This window comes from Giraffa tippelskirchi, chromosome 14 (genome assembly GCF_054371585.1).
Source record: "Giraffa tippelskirchi isolate mGirTip1 chromosome 14, T2T-mGirTip1v1.2.pri, whole genome shotgun sequence".
Taxonomy (NCBI): Eukaryota; Metazoa; Chordata; class Mammalia; order Artiodactyla; family Giraffidae; genus Giraffa; species Giraffa tippelskirchi.
In genome coordinates this window covers 19,110,036-19,124,651 of record NC_137288.1, presented here as the reverse complement: position 1 = coordinate 19,124,651, position 14,616 = coordinate 19,110,036, and the positions used below count along the sequence as shown (strand labels likewise).

At 47.5% G+C, this 14,616-nt stretch overlaps 1 protein-coding gene across 5 annotated transcripts in view; it reads left to right on the top strand.

Moving 5' to 3' along the window:
- The first annotated feature begins 6,418 nt into the window (after positions 1-6,418).
- Positions 6,419-14,616, top strand: part of ZNF407 (zinc finger protein 407) — a 380,413-nt gene continuing 372,215 nt past the window's right edge. For all 5 annotated transcript variants that reach the window (XR_014074896.1, XM_081562834.1, XM_081562833.1 and 2 more), the window contains exon 1: positions 6,419-6,703. The gene's annotated coding sequence lies outside the window, so the exon portion shown is untranslated. The remainder of the gene's footprint in view (positions 6,704-14,616) is intronic.

Below are 14,616 nucleotides of genomic sequence, written 5' to 3'. Positions count from 1 at the left end.
GAATTTTGTGGGACCTACCTGGTGTATTTCACCGAGTTCCCAACAATTAAATATACAAGACGTTTATATTGCTAATTTGTATTTTTTAAAAATATTAAAAATTTTAAAATGTATTCATGGCTACACTGGGTCTTCGCTGCTGTACACAGGCCTGCTCTCTCTTGAGGCGGCGGGGGCTGCTCTCCAGTCGCGGTGTGTGGGCTTTTCGTGGCCGTGGCTTCTCTCGCTCTGGAGCATGGGCTCCAGACACGTGGGCTTCAGTAACTGAGGCTCTCTGGTTTAGCTTCCTTGTGGCATGTGGAATCTCCCTGCACCAGGGATCAAACTTGTGTCCCGTGTTGGCAGCCAGATTCTTGGATCACCAGAGAAGTCCACCAGTTTGTGTTTTTAAAGGGGTGTTCATGTTAGACAACTGACAGGGGTGGTTAAGATACATTGTAGTCACTTCTGAGCAAAGTAACATCAGTTTTACCAAGGCATACCTTCCTGCTGCACTGCTGAGCCCTGCAACCTCTGATTAATTATTCAGCCCTCTGGGTGACGGAGAAGGCAATGGCAACCCACTCCAGTACTCTTGCCTGGAAAATCCCATGGAAGGAGGAGCCTGGTGGGCTGCAGTCCATGGGGTTGTGAAGAGTCGGACACGACTGAGCAACTTCCCTTTCACTTTTCACTTTCATGCACTGGAGGAGGAAATGGCAACCCACTCCAGTGCTCTTGCCTGGAGAATCCCAGGGACAGTGGAGCCTGGTGGGCTGCCGTCTATGCGGTTGCAGAGTCGGACACGACTGAAACGACGTAGCAGCTTAGCAGCTGGGTGACGAGGGGTCTCTGCAACTCTCTTAGCTCCATCTGGGTTTTCCACTTGGCCCTGAGCCACGTAACAACCTGGGTTCTGCTGTGATTTGGGAGCCAGAAAGGAAGTATTTTTCAGGTTGGTTCCACTGAGAGAGGAGAGAGAAATCGACTCAGTTATTGGGCAGGGGACCAATGAAAGGAAACTTTTAAAGCAAACATTTACATTTCTCTCCCATCTCTGTCTTCCATTTCCAACTCATCTCTACTTCACAGATCCAGCGCAGTGCACTGCACACAGTTAAGTGCTCAGTGTTGCTCGCTGACATCGTCCTCTGGTTCTGCAGCTGCATTTTTGGGCTGTCCCCGGCCTGGACTTCTATCCTTATGCTCTCTGCCTCACCTTGTTCCTAGGTGAAACTGTCTTGGGGGCAGCTGGTACTGGGGAAAGCACACCAAACAAGCCACACTGGGGTGTTACTGCTGTCAGCTCCTGTGTCTCCTGGGCTGCACTGGAGTCTTTGCTGGGGCCACAAACCAGCTGCCCAAGAGCCCCTCATGGCTCCCGTCACCGTGTTCCATGTGGCCTCGTTCTGAGCACTTCTGAAGCGGATGCCAGCCTCTCAGTCAGCAGACCTGACTCGAATGATGTTTCTTGAGCAATCACAAGGTTGGGTAACGCAGCCCTGCGTTTCCTGCAGGGTGACACCTGCTGAGCTGAGGAGAGGTTGTGCTGAGCACAGAGTGCTCAACAGAACGTGTGCTCCACACTTCTCAGAAGTGGAGAAAGAAGGAAGTTCAAATAACACAATTGTGCTTGGCTTCCTCTACTGATGGCTACTCTCACTTAAAAAACAAGCCCCCAAGCAAATTCCATTTTAAGACAGGTCCAAGTGATTTTTAAATACTATATTAATTATTGTTAAATCTAGTCAATGCCATCTAGCTTTTAATTTTTAAATTTTGTTTCAAGTTTGGATATTAACTGAAATGTAATAGCTAAAGAGTTAAACAATGATTTGAGGTCTTGATTATGTTAAGATGAAATATTTGTTTCTGTGATGATGTACTCTATGGTTAAATCTACCATAATCGTTTACCTGTAATACCACTGCCATTTATGACAAGCAGTGAAACGTAAGTCCTAATACCTGTGCATATATTCCTGTTCTTCCACTGACCAACCCTGTAATGAATGCACCTTAGACTGTAGGCCTCTTAAGAAAGATAACCTCCCTCAATGTATTGAATCAGTTTTCCTCTTTAGGAAGCAAGCCCAGGGAGGCAGAGGCTGGGTTGGGTATATTATCTTCTTTGCGGGGCTGTCCAAGGGCTCAATCAATCAGTGAAGTACAAAGACAGAAATACAGGAGATTTTCTGAAGCAAAGAAATGTAGTCTTGCTCTTTCCAGCGTGATGTGGACAACGGATGGTAGGTATAATGACTATAATTTCTTAACAGTTATGATAAGTAAATAAATGCTTCTGAGCTTTTTTCGATTAGGTAGATTGAAGAAGAAAAAAAAATTGTCATTATGTGGAAAAGTCTTACTTAAAAACATTATTCTAGTGTAATTTCTTATTGAGAATGAAGATGTCAGAGAAATTATGCCTTTGACTATAACAGAAAATATGAAGTTTTACATCATCTCACCACCCACACTGAACTGCACCAAAATGCATTCAAAGGGAACTTACATTTAAAATTCTAGTGTGGTTAAGTGTTCACAGCATACTCTCACTGTTATCGTAGGTAGGCATGTGAATGTAATGGCAGAAGGTGTTAATTTAAAGGAAATTAGAACTTTAAACAAAGTAAATTAGTTATCAAGAATGGTTAATCACCAAAAATGACCAATGCTCCCTTTTTTGGGTTGCATTTCTATTTATTTATTTCTCTGGCCGTATCAGGTCCTAGTGGCCACACAGGATCTTTCACTGCAGTGTCCAGATTCTCTAGTTGTGGCACGCGGGCTGCCTAGTTGTGGGTGCGGCGTGTCAGCTTAGTTGCCCTGCAGCATGTGGGATCTTGGTTCACAGACCTGGGATGAAACCCACATCCCCTTCTTAACCACTGGACCACCAGGGAAGTCACCAATGCTTCCTTTCAAATTTAAATCAATAATTATAACTAGATAAAGGCAGTTATCTAAATTTTATTTAAAGCCCCATCTGAGGAGCCAGAAGGCCAACCCCAGGGTTACGACATCAGTGCAGGGTGAGGGGAGGAGTTTCAGCCCCAAGTTCCACACTGTCTGCCTGAGTCTCTGGGTGACCCTTGGGACTGTGCATGTGTGAGGCAGGTTAAATCCTGCCTGCTAAGGTTGAGGGAAGTGAATGTGATTTCACTGCTATCATGTCAGACAGAGTATGAGTACAGCCAAAATAACTGCCTGTTAGTAACAACAACCTCTGCAGAAGAACATGTGAATTCAGAGTCTCTACATTACTCAAATATCTAGGATACAACCAAAATTACTGGACACTTAAAGGAAAACATGACTCATAATCAAGAGAAAAGAGCAAATTAATGAAGGTTAACCTGAAGATGACTCCAATGTTGGAATAAGACGAAATGTCAAAGCAGCTAGTGGAAAATATGCCTTTAAGTCAACAAATAAGAAATCTCAGTAGAGAAAATAGAAATTTTTATTTTTAGAAGTAGGACAGAACCAACTAGAAATTTCAGAAGTAGAAGATACAATATGTGAATTAAGGAAACAAAATCACTAACTGCTTCTAACAGATGACAGCAGATGACAAAAGAATCAGGGAATAGAGAGGACAGACTGATGAAAAGGATCCAAGCTCCAGTTCTCAGTGGGAAAAAAAAGGATGAAAATAAGAGGACCGAGTCTCAGTGAGTCAAGCATAATATCAACAGGTGTCATGTCAGTCTGGGGCTTCCCTGGTGGCTCAGATGGTAAAGAATCTGCCTGCAATGCAGGAGACCCCAGGTCAATTCTGGGAAGGGTTGATCCTTTAATTGAAATTCAAAAGAAAAAGAGAGAATGGGAAAAAGCACTTCGAGAAATAACTGTTTCATATTTTCCAAACTTGCTGAAATACATAAATTTACAGGTATTAAAAGCTCAGAAAACTCCAAACAGGATAACTATGAAGAAAACCATGTCGAGGTACAGCATAATCAAGACTGCTGAAAGCCAAAAATACAGAGAAAATTTTGAAAGTAGCCTGAGAAAAATGACAAATTACATATAGGGAAATATAAAAGGGAGAAAAGATCTGAATGCCCTCTGCCCATCAGGAAAAAATGGAGGCCAGGAGCCATGGAAGGACATCACCTTTAACAAACATCTCTTAAAGAAGCTCCAAAGGGGCCTTATTACATGTACATTGTTGTTTGGTCGCTAAGTGGTGTCCGACTCTTTTGTGACCCCATGGCCAGCTAGGTTCCTCTGTCTATGGAATTTCCCAGGCAAGCGTAATGGAGTGGGTTGCCATTTCCTTCTCCAGAGTATCTTCCTGACCCCTTGGCAGGCAGATTCTTTACCACTGAGCCAAGGAAGCCCTTACTGTATATATATATATATACACATATACACACACATACAAGGATATACATATATATTATATATAAAATTTCTTAACAAGACAAAAACAATCAAACTTTCCCTATATTCTTGGATTCTCTAGCACACTGCATGACATAATTACATAAAGCAGGTGCTTTATAAACTATGGCTATCACTGTTATTCTGGAGGAGGGCATGGCAACCCACTCCAGTATTCTTGCCCATGGACAGAGGAGCCTGGAGGGCTATAGTCCATGGGGTCGCAAAGAGTTGGACATGACTGAAGCGACTTAGCATGCATGGCATCACTGTTATTAGTATCATCTAATAGAACAAAGTCTGTTTTACTGATAGCAGCAGTATTACTGTGGCTTGGAAATTTGAGAACATCTCCATTTATATTTAACAGAATTTCAAAGGAAGGGAACTTTACCCTAAATGACTCATTTTATACATGAGGAAAATGAAGTCAACTTGACTTCTTGAAGGTCACTATATGATGTAAAAGTCTTGCTTGTCTCAGTAAAATAACAGATGATGGGGAAATGAAAAATAAACTCAGGTTTGATTACACTGCTCCAAGAAGGAAGAGGAATGTCAAATTCCCAAGGTAAGATAAGAAAGGTAGCAAGCTCAATCAGAACTCAAAATCAACAAATGCCTATTCCACATGGAAAACTGAGCTAGCTACTTTAACTGTTGAGAAATTCATCACCTTGTCATCCAAAAGATGCATGGTGGACTGGAAAAGGCTGACCATGGAGTTTACAGGCGAGTTCCACCCTTACTAGCTGTGTGATCTTGGGAATAGTTGACTCTTCTAAACTGCAATTTCCTGTTGTGGGTGACAGGCATGAGGCTTCATGTAGATTACAATAAGAATTTGACCAGATAATGTTTATGAAAAATACTCTATAAAACAGTATTTAAAAACAATTATCACCTGAATGTTCTGATTCAGAATCACTGATCTGGAACTGGCCTTGAGAGTTGATTTGGTTGAGAAGTTAAAATGTTAGTCCCTCACTTGTGTCTCCCTCTTTGGGGCTGTAGCCCACCAGGCTCCTCTGTCCACGGGCTTCTCCAGGTAAGAATACTGGAGTGGGCTGCCTTTCCCTTCTCCAGGGGATCTTCCCCACCCAGGGATCGAACCTGGACTCCCATACTGCAAGCAGATTCTTAATCATCTGATCCACCAGGTTGAGAAAGCTTATCATTGTAATACTATCATGGAAAAACTGCACTTACTGAAAAATTATACAAAGCTGATTATTTACGAAATTCCCCTCCCTATATCTTCGAGATAAAGTCAAAACTCCTTAGCAAGTTCTGTCTTTACACTGACCCCAAGCGGGGCTGCATAGCGGCCCACTCCTCTCTGAGCATCTTTGCCCGTGCACTTTTCAAGCTGTGGTCCTCCCTCCGGACTTTTGAGTTTCCTGAGAAAAGGCTGTAAACTTCAGGTCGCCCGAAGTTCCCCGAAAAGGGGCAGGAGGGGGCGGTGTTTACTAGGCTCCATCGTGCCTGTCCTCCTAACCCTTCTTGTTTGCTGTGCCCTTCACGTTTATAAAAACGGTTCGGCAGGGACGTCTTCAACGCCCGGGGTGTCTTCGGCTTCTCTTGCCAAACCCAACAACCACCTTTGGCATCTCTGCCTCCCCGTTAGTATCGAATTCGGCCCGCGGCTCCGAGGATCCCTTTTTTTGAGGCGCTCGTCTGGTCTTCCTGAGTCCCTGGAGCCGCGCACGCGCCCGGCGCGGCAGAGACCCTGTCCCCCGCAAGACGAGCGCCGGGCAGCGCCCGGCTCCGCTCAGGCCGCTCGGGCCCAGGGCGGCGGTCTCCCCAGGGATCCGCGAAGGCGGGCGAGCAGGGGTGGACTGAGGGGGGACGGGGTCGGGAGGGCGCCGGACCGACCGGCAGGAATCCGTTCGGGGAGACCCGCAAACCCCGCCTGGCCCTCCGGCTAACGCCGGGCCAGCCGCCCACCCTGACTGACCCGCGTCTCCCCTTGTCTGCAGCAGACCTCTCCGATTTTTCCGTTTTCCTCACTTGGGGAGGGGGCGGGACTTCCCGTTCCATCGCCCAGAGACTTCCGGTAGGAGGCACCAGACTGAACACGGGAGGTATACAGGCCCGCCGGCCCGTCAGGACAGGGAGGGAGGACTCGATGTGGCCTTCACTAACCCCGGTTCCAAGATCCGGGGTTCTGGCCAAGATGCCCGGCGCCCCGTCCCCGAACGAGTCGTCCTGGGAGCCGCCGGAAGTGGGGAAGCGGCGAAGCCGGAAGTCCCGCCCCTTCCTCCCAGAGGGAAGACGGTGAGCCGGAGGAGTCAGTCAGAGGGGCGAGCGGGAGCGGCCCCGCCGGCAAACAGGTGAGCTACCCCCCGGCCGGGGCGGGGGGCGTGGGGGCGGGGGCCGTCCGGCGTCAGCGCGGGGCCCAGGGGCGGGGGCCTGCGGGCGGGGGCGCGGGCCGATGGGCGCCGGGCGCCCCGCCGCGGCCCTTCGCTCTGCCTCCGCCCCCCTCCCCCCGCCTCCGCCCCTCCCGGCTCGCCGGTCCCTCCCGGCGCCGCCCCGACGCCCCCGACACACGCCCGCCGCCCGCGCCGGGCTCTCTCCGCGGGGCCGGCTGTCAGCGCCGAGGCCGCGATCGCGCGCCCCCCGCCCGCGATCGGCGCTTCCCCCCGCCGGGCTGCTCCGCAGGGAAGCGCAGCGCGCCCGGGCGCCGCGTGCCGGCCGCCTCCGGCCGCGCGCTCCCGGCCTCCCCGAGCCGCGCCGCCGCCGTTACGGACGCCGGGCGGGCGGAGCGCCGGAGGTTGCGGGACCCGGCCGCTCGCGTTCAAGCCGCCCGGCATGGGACACAGACCACCCGGGCTGCCGGCCGCCGCGAGTCCCGCCCCGTGCAGCCGGCGGGCGCGTCCTCCGTGCGCTCGGGCCGCTCGCCGGGGACCCGGCCGGGCGCCGCGGGCCGCAGCAGCGGCTGACCCCTGTCGGCTGCGCCGCGCTGTGAACGGCCCGGGTTGTTTTCCAGGGGAACTCTGCAACGGGACGCCTGGGCGGGGTGGGCACCCACGCGCACACGTGCAGGACTCTTTTATAGATGATGGTAGCCCTGGCGCCGATCGAGGGAGAACTTTACAGTTTGAGCCCCTGGAACTGGTCACCGCCTGCACCTGCCCTGCGGTGAAGTGTTCAGTGGGAAGACCGGACGTATATTGATCAGAGCATCCTTAGGAGCTCGTTTGACAGATACTCTGTATGCTTCATTCAGCACAGCAGTCTTGTAGAGTAGGAATTATTCCCTTTTCACCAACGGAGACCCAGATTAAATAACTTGACCAAAGTTAACATCGGGGATTCCAATCTCAAATATTTATTACTCATTCTTTTTCAAGTTTGTGTTCAAGTCCTCAGTCACTAACTCGTGCCCGAGTCTGTGCGGTAGCCTGCCAGGCTTCTCTCTGTCCATGGGATTCTCCAGGCAAGAATACTTCCCTCCTCCAGGGGATCTTCCCTACCCAGGGTTGGAACCCCGGTCCCCCGCCTGCCCTGGCGGGCGGATTCTTTACCACGGAGCCACCAGGGAAGCCTCCTTTTCAAGTTTGCTCCATGTGAAGTGACGGCCTCCTAGTGTTGCCGCTGGTGAACACTAGGGCAGGACCCTCCAGTAGCTCGTGTCTTCTGATGTGACATGTGAGACAGTTGTGATGACTGCGGACAGCGCAGTTGCTACTGGTACCCCCCCCGTCCCCCCCTTTTTTTAAAAAAAAAATTATTTTCGAATAATTTCAAATTTGCACAAAAACTGCAAGATTGGACAGAGTTCTATTGTTGTTTAGCAAAGCACAGCCGCTGACTTGACTTAAACACTTCCTGCTTCCTGCCAGACACCCTTCTAGGTGAAGGAGAGATGAACATGTTGCCTGAGATGATTTCAGGGCCGGTTGTGGAGACAGATACACAGACAGATACAGTGCCTGCTGCTCAGTGCTGAAGTGGAGCGCGGGCCCACAGGGGGAGTGGTCACTGCAGGGGAGGAGCGCTGAGAGCCTGCAGGGTGCAGCCTTGAGTGAGATCGCCAGGGTTAATGGGGGTTCCCTTGATTGATGGGACGTTTTCCCCAGCATTCATTCTAATTAGGTTTTATTAGAGGAGAGCTCTCTAGCCGTTATAAAACAGACTCTTCTAATCCGATTCTCTTCCCTCCCTCTCTCAGAGCCCCTCAAAGAAGAGATCTGTTTCTCAGGTATCACAGGTTGTGAGAAGAATCTCGGTTCATAAGTCCATGAATAGGAGGATAAATTAAAGCCCGTGTGGTAATGGAAATACCTGAGACCGATACTTTTTTTTTTTTTTTGAGTTTCTCAAGAATGTTTATTACAGGAATAGTTTAAGAAATGAGAGTGGCACTTAGCTTGAAATGAAGGGGGATGTTTTAAATATAAATTTTAAAAGGTATCACAGTTTACTGTGTCTGTTAGTCACAGTCATGTCCAACTCTTGTGACCCCATGGACTGTAGTCTGCCAGGCCCCTCTATCCATGGGATTCTCCTAGGCAAGAATTCTGGAGTGAGTTGCCATTCCCTTCTCCAGGGGATCTTCCTGACCCAGGGATTGAACCCAGGTCTCTGCCTGCACTGCAGGCAGATTCTTTACCATCTGAGCTACCTGGGAAGCCCAATGTAATTTATCAGTATACCAATGTTTGGTGGTAATATGATATATACATAATATATTCTTTATCATTTTAACCATTTTAAGTGTACAGTTCAGTGACATTAAGTACGTTTACATTGTGCAGCCGTCATTACCATTTGCCTCCAGAACATTCTTATCTTCCCAAACTGATAGTGTACTTTTTTAAAAATGAAATACAACACAAAAGATTCTTCCAATCAACAATTTTTCATTTTCCTAATTAATTTCCTTCTTCCAGGAAAGAATTATTGCATAATGTCTCACTTGTACAGCATTTGTTTAGACCTTTGGTAATTACAACCGTCCTTGAATTGTTATACTGTTTAGTGGGATAGCAAGAGATAATAATAGGCATTATGATTTTGGTTTTGAGTTTCATAGAGTTTATTGAAACAAAAAACATATGTATTGCTAACATAAAGTCACAATAATTTTAAATACACAAAAGGAGGAATAATATCCTTGGTCTCAGAAGGAATCGTGGGATTATCATACCAAGATCCGGGGTCATTTGGCATCAGGCTGATAGAAGCTTGGACCAGGACAGAGCCAAGCACGTGTCAATGTGTGATATAAACTGCAGATGTAGAAAAAAAATAAAGATAGAGCTTATATTTACCTTGGTGTAGCTTAGGCCAAAGGTCTAGGAAACAAAACTTATTGTTTTTCATGCTTGTTAAATACTTCCTCTGATCTGATCACACCCATTATGAGAGCTCACGGGGCACCCTTCTTCTGAACTGTAAAGTGGTATGTTCGAGTCCCACGCCAGAGACTTGGAATGCCTTAGTCAGCTTGTGCTGCTGTAACAAAACCCCACAGCCTGGTAGCTGAGCCAGCAGACGGTTGTTTGCCACAGTTGTGGAGGCTGAGAAGCCCAAGGTCAAGGTGCCGATGCCCACTGAGGGCCCTCCCTGGCTCGCTCACGGCCACCTCCCTGCTCAGTTCTCATGTGGCGGAGGGCGGGAGAGCGCTGGTCCTTCTTCCCCTAAGAGGACGCCGAACCCATCTCTGGAGCCTCGCCTCCATGACCTCATCTAAGCCTGCCTCCCAAAGGCCCCATCTCTAAATACTGCCACATTGGGCATTAGGGCTTCACATTATGATTTTGGGGTAGGAGATGGTGGGGTGGAAGTTACAACTCAGGCTGTAGTGAAGGTTTCTTGGAATTTTTATTATTATGTGGAACTCTTCAAAAACCAGAGAAGGCAACGGCACCCCACTCCAGTACTCTTGCCTGGAAAATCCCATGGACGGAGGAGCCTGGTAGGCTGCAGTCCATGGGGTCGCTAGGAGTCGGACGCGACTGAGCGACTTCACTTTCACTTTTCACTTTCAGGCATTGGAGAAGGAAATGGCAACCCACTCCAGTGTTCTTGCCTGGAGAATCCCAGGGACGGAGGAGCCTGGTGGGCTGCTGTCTATGGGGTTGCACAGAGTCAGACACGACTGAAGCGACTTAGCAGCAGCAGCAGCAGCAGCAGCAGCCTCCTAAACAGACTTGATATAGAACAAATGGAAAGCTGTAAAATCAGAGTTTATATGACTTTCATTAAAGCAAAGTTTACGCAGCTTAATTTAAAATAATGAAAAATATGACTCAGAGACCAGTTGATGAAAGGAAGAACTTTTGTTTCTTTTTGATGAAAGAGAAATATGTGAGATGCTGTGGATCTTTGTTTCACTTTTGGGCCTCACAGAGTTGTTACATTTTAGACGACATAAGGACTGTGGAAGCGATCTATTTCATTCCCTCATTGTTTGATGAGGAAGCTGAACCCCACAGAGGCTAAGTGACAAATCCGTCTCAGAAATTAGTGGCAGAACAAGCATTAGAATCAGGCCTCCTGGTTTACAGGCCAAACTTTCTTCTCTTTGAAGCAGCAGTATTTCTCAAATTTAAGGTGCATTCGAGTCACCTGGGGGGCTTGTGAAAACATGGATGCTGGGCATCACCCAAGGGCTCTGATTCAGCAGGTCTGCACAGGGGCTGGGAATTCTTACTTCTGACAGGTCCTGGGTGATGTTGAAGCTTCTGGCTTCGAGACCACACTTTGGGAACCTGGTCTCACGTGATGTTGCCTTTGATCTCTTGTAAGAGGAGAGCAAGTAAACCTGCACAGGTTTCACCAGCCTCACCTTTCCCCTCACACTCATTGCAAACAGTAATGCACCAACATCATATGATTAGATGAAAATAAAAAGGACTAGACATGGAGTATTTCTCGAGTCATCTTGGCATTTTCACGGGTAATTTTTGGAGATGATTCTAGTGGTCAGAGACACTTAATATTGAAAGGACATCATATGATTAGATGAAAATAGAAAGGACTAGACATGGAGTATTTATCAGAGTCCTTTTGGCATTTTCAGGGGTAATTTTTGAAGATGATTCTAGCGGTCAGAGACACTTACTATTGAAAGGGATACACTTCAGCTGTGAGAGCTCCCAGTCTTAACCAACATTCACACCGAAAAGGGTGTCCAGACTGACTGCTGGATTGTCTGGGAGTAAAAAGTTACTTCCAGTGTCATTTCTCTATGCTTTTCTGTTTATGTACTAAAATGTTCTTTTCTTATACATCAAAATCTTGTCAGGCCCAAACACAGTTTTTGTACCTATAATAGATGTTAAAAAAAAATCTAAGTTGAATTAAAAAAGTAAAGGGGAAAATAAGGTAAGGTCATTTATCTGGAAAGTTACTCTGCTCTCTAGATTATCCCATTCATGGACTTTTATTGAATAATTGCCATTTATTCTGGTTGAAGCCTTATTTGTAATTGCTGGGTTTTTTTTTTTTAGCACAGTTACTGGAAGAGGTAGTGTATTTTTATGTTAGAGTTAATGAGTGATCCCTGTACATTTTTATCTCTCATCTTAAATAATTTTTAAACCCTTTATACTTTGAAATAATTTTGGAATTACAGAACAATTTCAAAAATAGTCCAGAGAATTCTATAACCTTCCAGCCAGGTCCCTGATGTTAACGTCTTATGTAACCAGAGCGTAGTTAGTGAAACCAGGCTGTTGATACAATTGAAGACCGTATTTGAGTTTCAGCTCTGCCGTCCTTTTCCTGGTCCAACATCCAGTCCAGGACCTCCTGTCTCCTGCAAGGAGATCCAACCAGTCCATCCTAAAGAAAATCAGTCCTGAATATTCCTTGAAAGGACTGATGCTGAAGCTGAAACTCCAATACTTTGGCTACCTGATATGAAGAGCTGACTCATTGGAAAAGACCCTGATGCTGGGAAAGATTGAAGGCAGGAGGAGAAGGGGACGACAGAGGATGAGATGGTTGGATGGCATCACTGACTCAATGGACATGAGTTTGAGTAAACTCTGGGAGTTGGTGATGGACAGGGAGGCCTGATATGCTGCAGTCCATGGGGTTGCAAAGAGTTGGGATACGACTGAGTGACTAAACTGAACTGAACTGATCATGTCTCTGCAGTCTCTTCCAATCTGTGACAGTTCCTTTTAGGTTTATATTCTTTGGCCTTGATACTTCTGAAGAGTGGTGGTGGTGGTGGTGTTCAGTCGATAAGTTGTGTTTGACTCGGTGATCTCATGGACTGCAGCACGCCAGGCTTCCTTGTCCTTCACTATGTCCCGGAGTTTGCTCAAACTCATGTCCCTTGCGGAGAAGGCGATGGCACCCCACTCCAGTACTCTTGCCTGGAAAGTCCCATGGACAGAGGGGCCTGGTGGGCTGCAGTCCATGGGGTCGCTAAGAGTCGGACACGACTGAGTGACTTCACTTTCACTTTTCACTTTAATGCACTGGAGGAGGAAATGGCAACCCACTCCAGTATTCTTGCCTGGAGAATGCCAGGGATGGGGGAGCCTGGTGGGCTGCCGTCTATGGGGTCGCACAGAGTTGGACACGACTGATGCAACTTAGTAGCAGCAGCAGCAGCAGCAGCAGCAGCAGCATGTCTCTTGAGTCAGTGATACCATCCAACCATCTCATCCTCTGTCGTCCCCTTCTCCTCCTACCCTCAATCTTTCCCAGCATCAGGGTCTTTTGCAAGGGGTTGGCTCTTTGCATCAGGCAGCCAAAGTATTGGAGCTTCAGCTTCAGCATCAGTCCTTCCAATGAGCATTCAGGGTTGATTTCCTTTAGGATTGACAGGTTTGATCTCCTTACTCTCCAAGGGACTCGCAAGAGTCTTTTCCAGCACCACCGTTTGAAAGCATCAATTCTCGGGTGCTTCTGAAGAGTACTGGTCAGTTATTTTGTAGACTGTTAGTGAGTTTGAATTTGTGTCATCCTCCTTCAAGATTAAATTGAGGGCTAGGTGTTTTGGGCAAGAATACCCCCGTGGTGAAGTTTGCCCTCAGTGCCTCACACTGGAGTGCATGCGATGTTGGTATATCTTATCAGTGGTGAACGTTACCTTTGACCTCTTGGCTGAGGTGGTATCTGACATCTTTCTGTGCTCTCAGGTTAAACATTTTCTCTTCATAATGATTGACCCTGCTAATGACGGATTTTGGTGCATAAGTTTGAAATAGATGAACATCTCACATCAGCATCCTTTGAGGCTGACCTGAACCGTGGGCGATTTCTTGTGAGGCTTCATCACTATTTGTTAGACTCAGACAGCAGGAAGGGTAACGGCGTCACTGTCCTTGGCTCAGCGACGTGCCTGTGGCCTCAGTCTGCGCTCGTCTGGCACTGGCACGGGTGGAGGCTGTTGGCCGGAATTGTGTGGCTGTGGTTCTGCGGTCTGTCTCAGGTGTGTTTTCCAGTGCACAGCTTTCCAGGGTCATGCTGCGTTTCCTGGACTCCTTCTGGAGCACTGTCGTGGAAGATGGGTGGTCATCACAGGGCCTCCCCGCTCCTCGTCACCCAGTGCTCAGCCCTGGCCGGCCCCAGGGTGCTGGGGGCGTGTGTTCTCCTGGCTGATGAAACTGCTGGCTGTATCACACATCTACACCTGTAACTTGTCTTTGCTTTCGAAATATGTATGTCTTTAATGGCCCAGCCCGAGGCAGCTGGAAGATACATACCTGGTTTGTCTCCTCCCTGCGAGGAGGCAGGGAACAGACCTCTTTTTCTTTAACCAGTAACTCGCTTGGTACCTGGCAGAAAGAGGCACTCAATGAACATGTATGAGTAAAGGAATGTTATGTGTGCATTTTGTTAACTCTTTTTGTAAGTTCCCAGAATCCTGTGACCGTTTCCTCACGTCAGTGCAGCTCTGTAATCTGCACAGAATTGCAGTGTGGACATGCCACAGCGGCTTCATCTTTAACCAGTGCCTGTCACTGGGTATTGGGTTGCTCCTGGTTCTTTCCGTTGTAAAGACGTCCATGGTATATATCCTTAAACACGTATTTTGTCCAGTTATTTCTTTAAGGTAAATTCTATAGAGTCATTGATAGCTTAGAGAAGATACACATTTGAAAGTTTCTGATATATCAATTGTAAAATGACCCTCTAGAAAGGTTGTAAAGGTTTATATGCCAACCAGTGCTATTGAGAATTTGTATTTTCCCACACTTTCCCCAATGCTTAGCTCTCTCTTGCTCTTTCTTTTTTTTTTTTTAAAGAATAAGACAACATTGAGTTTTTTGGGGTA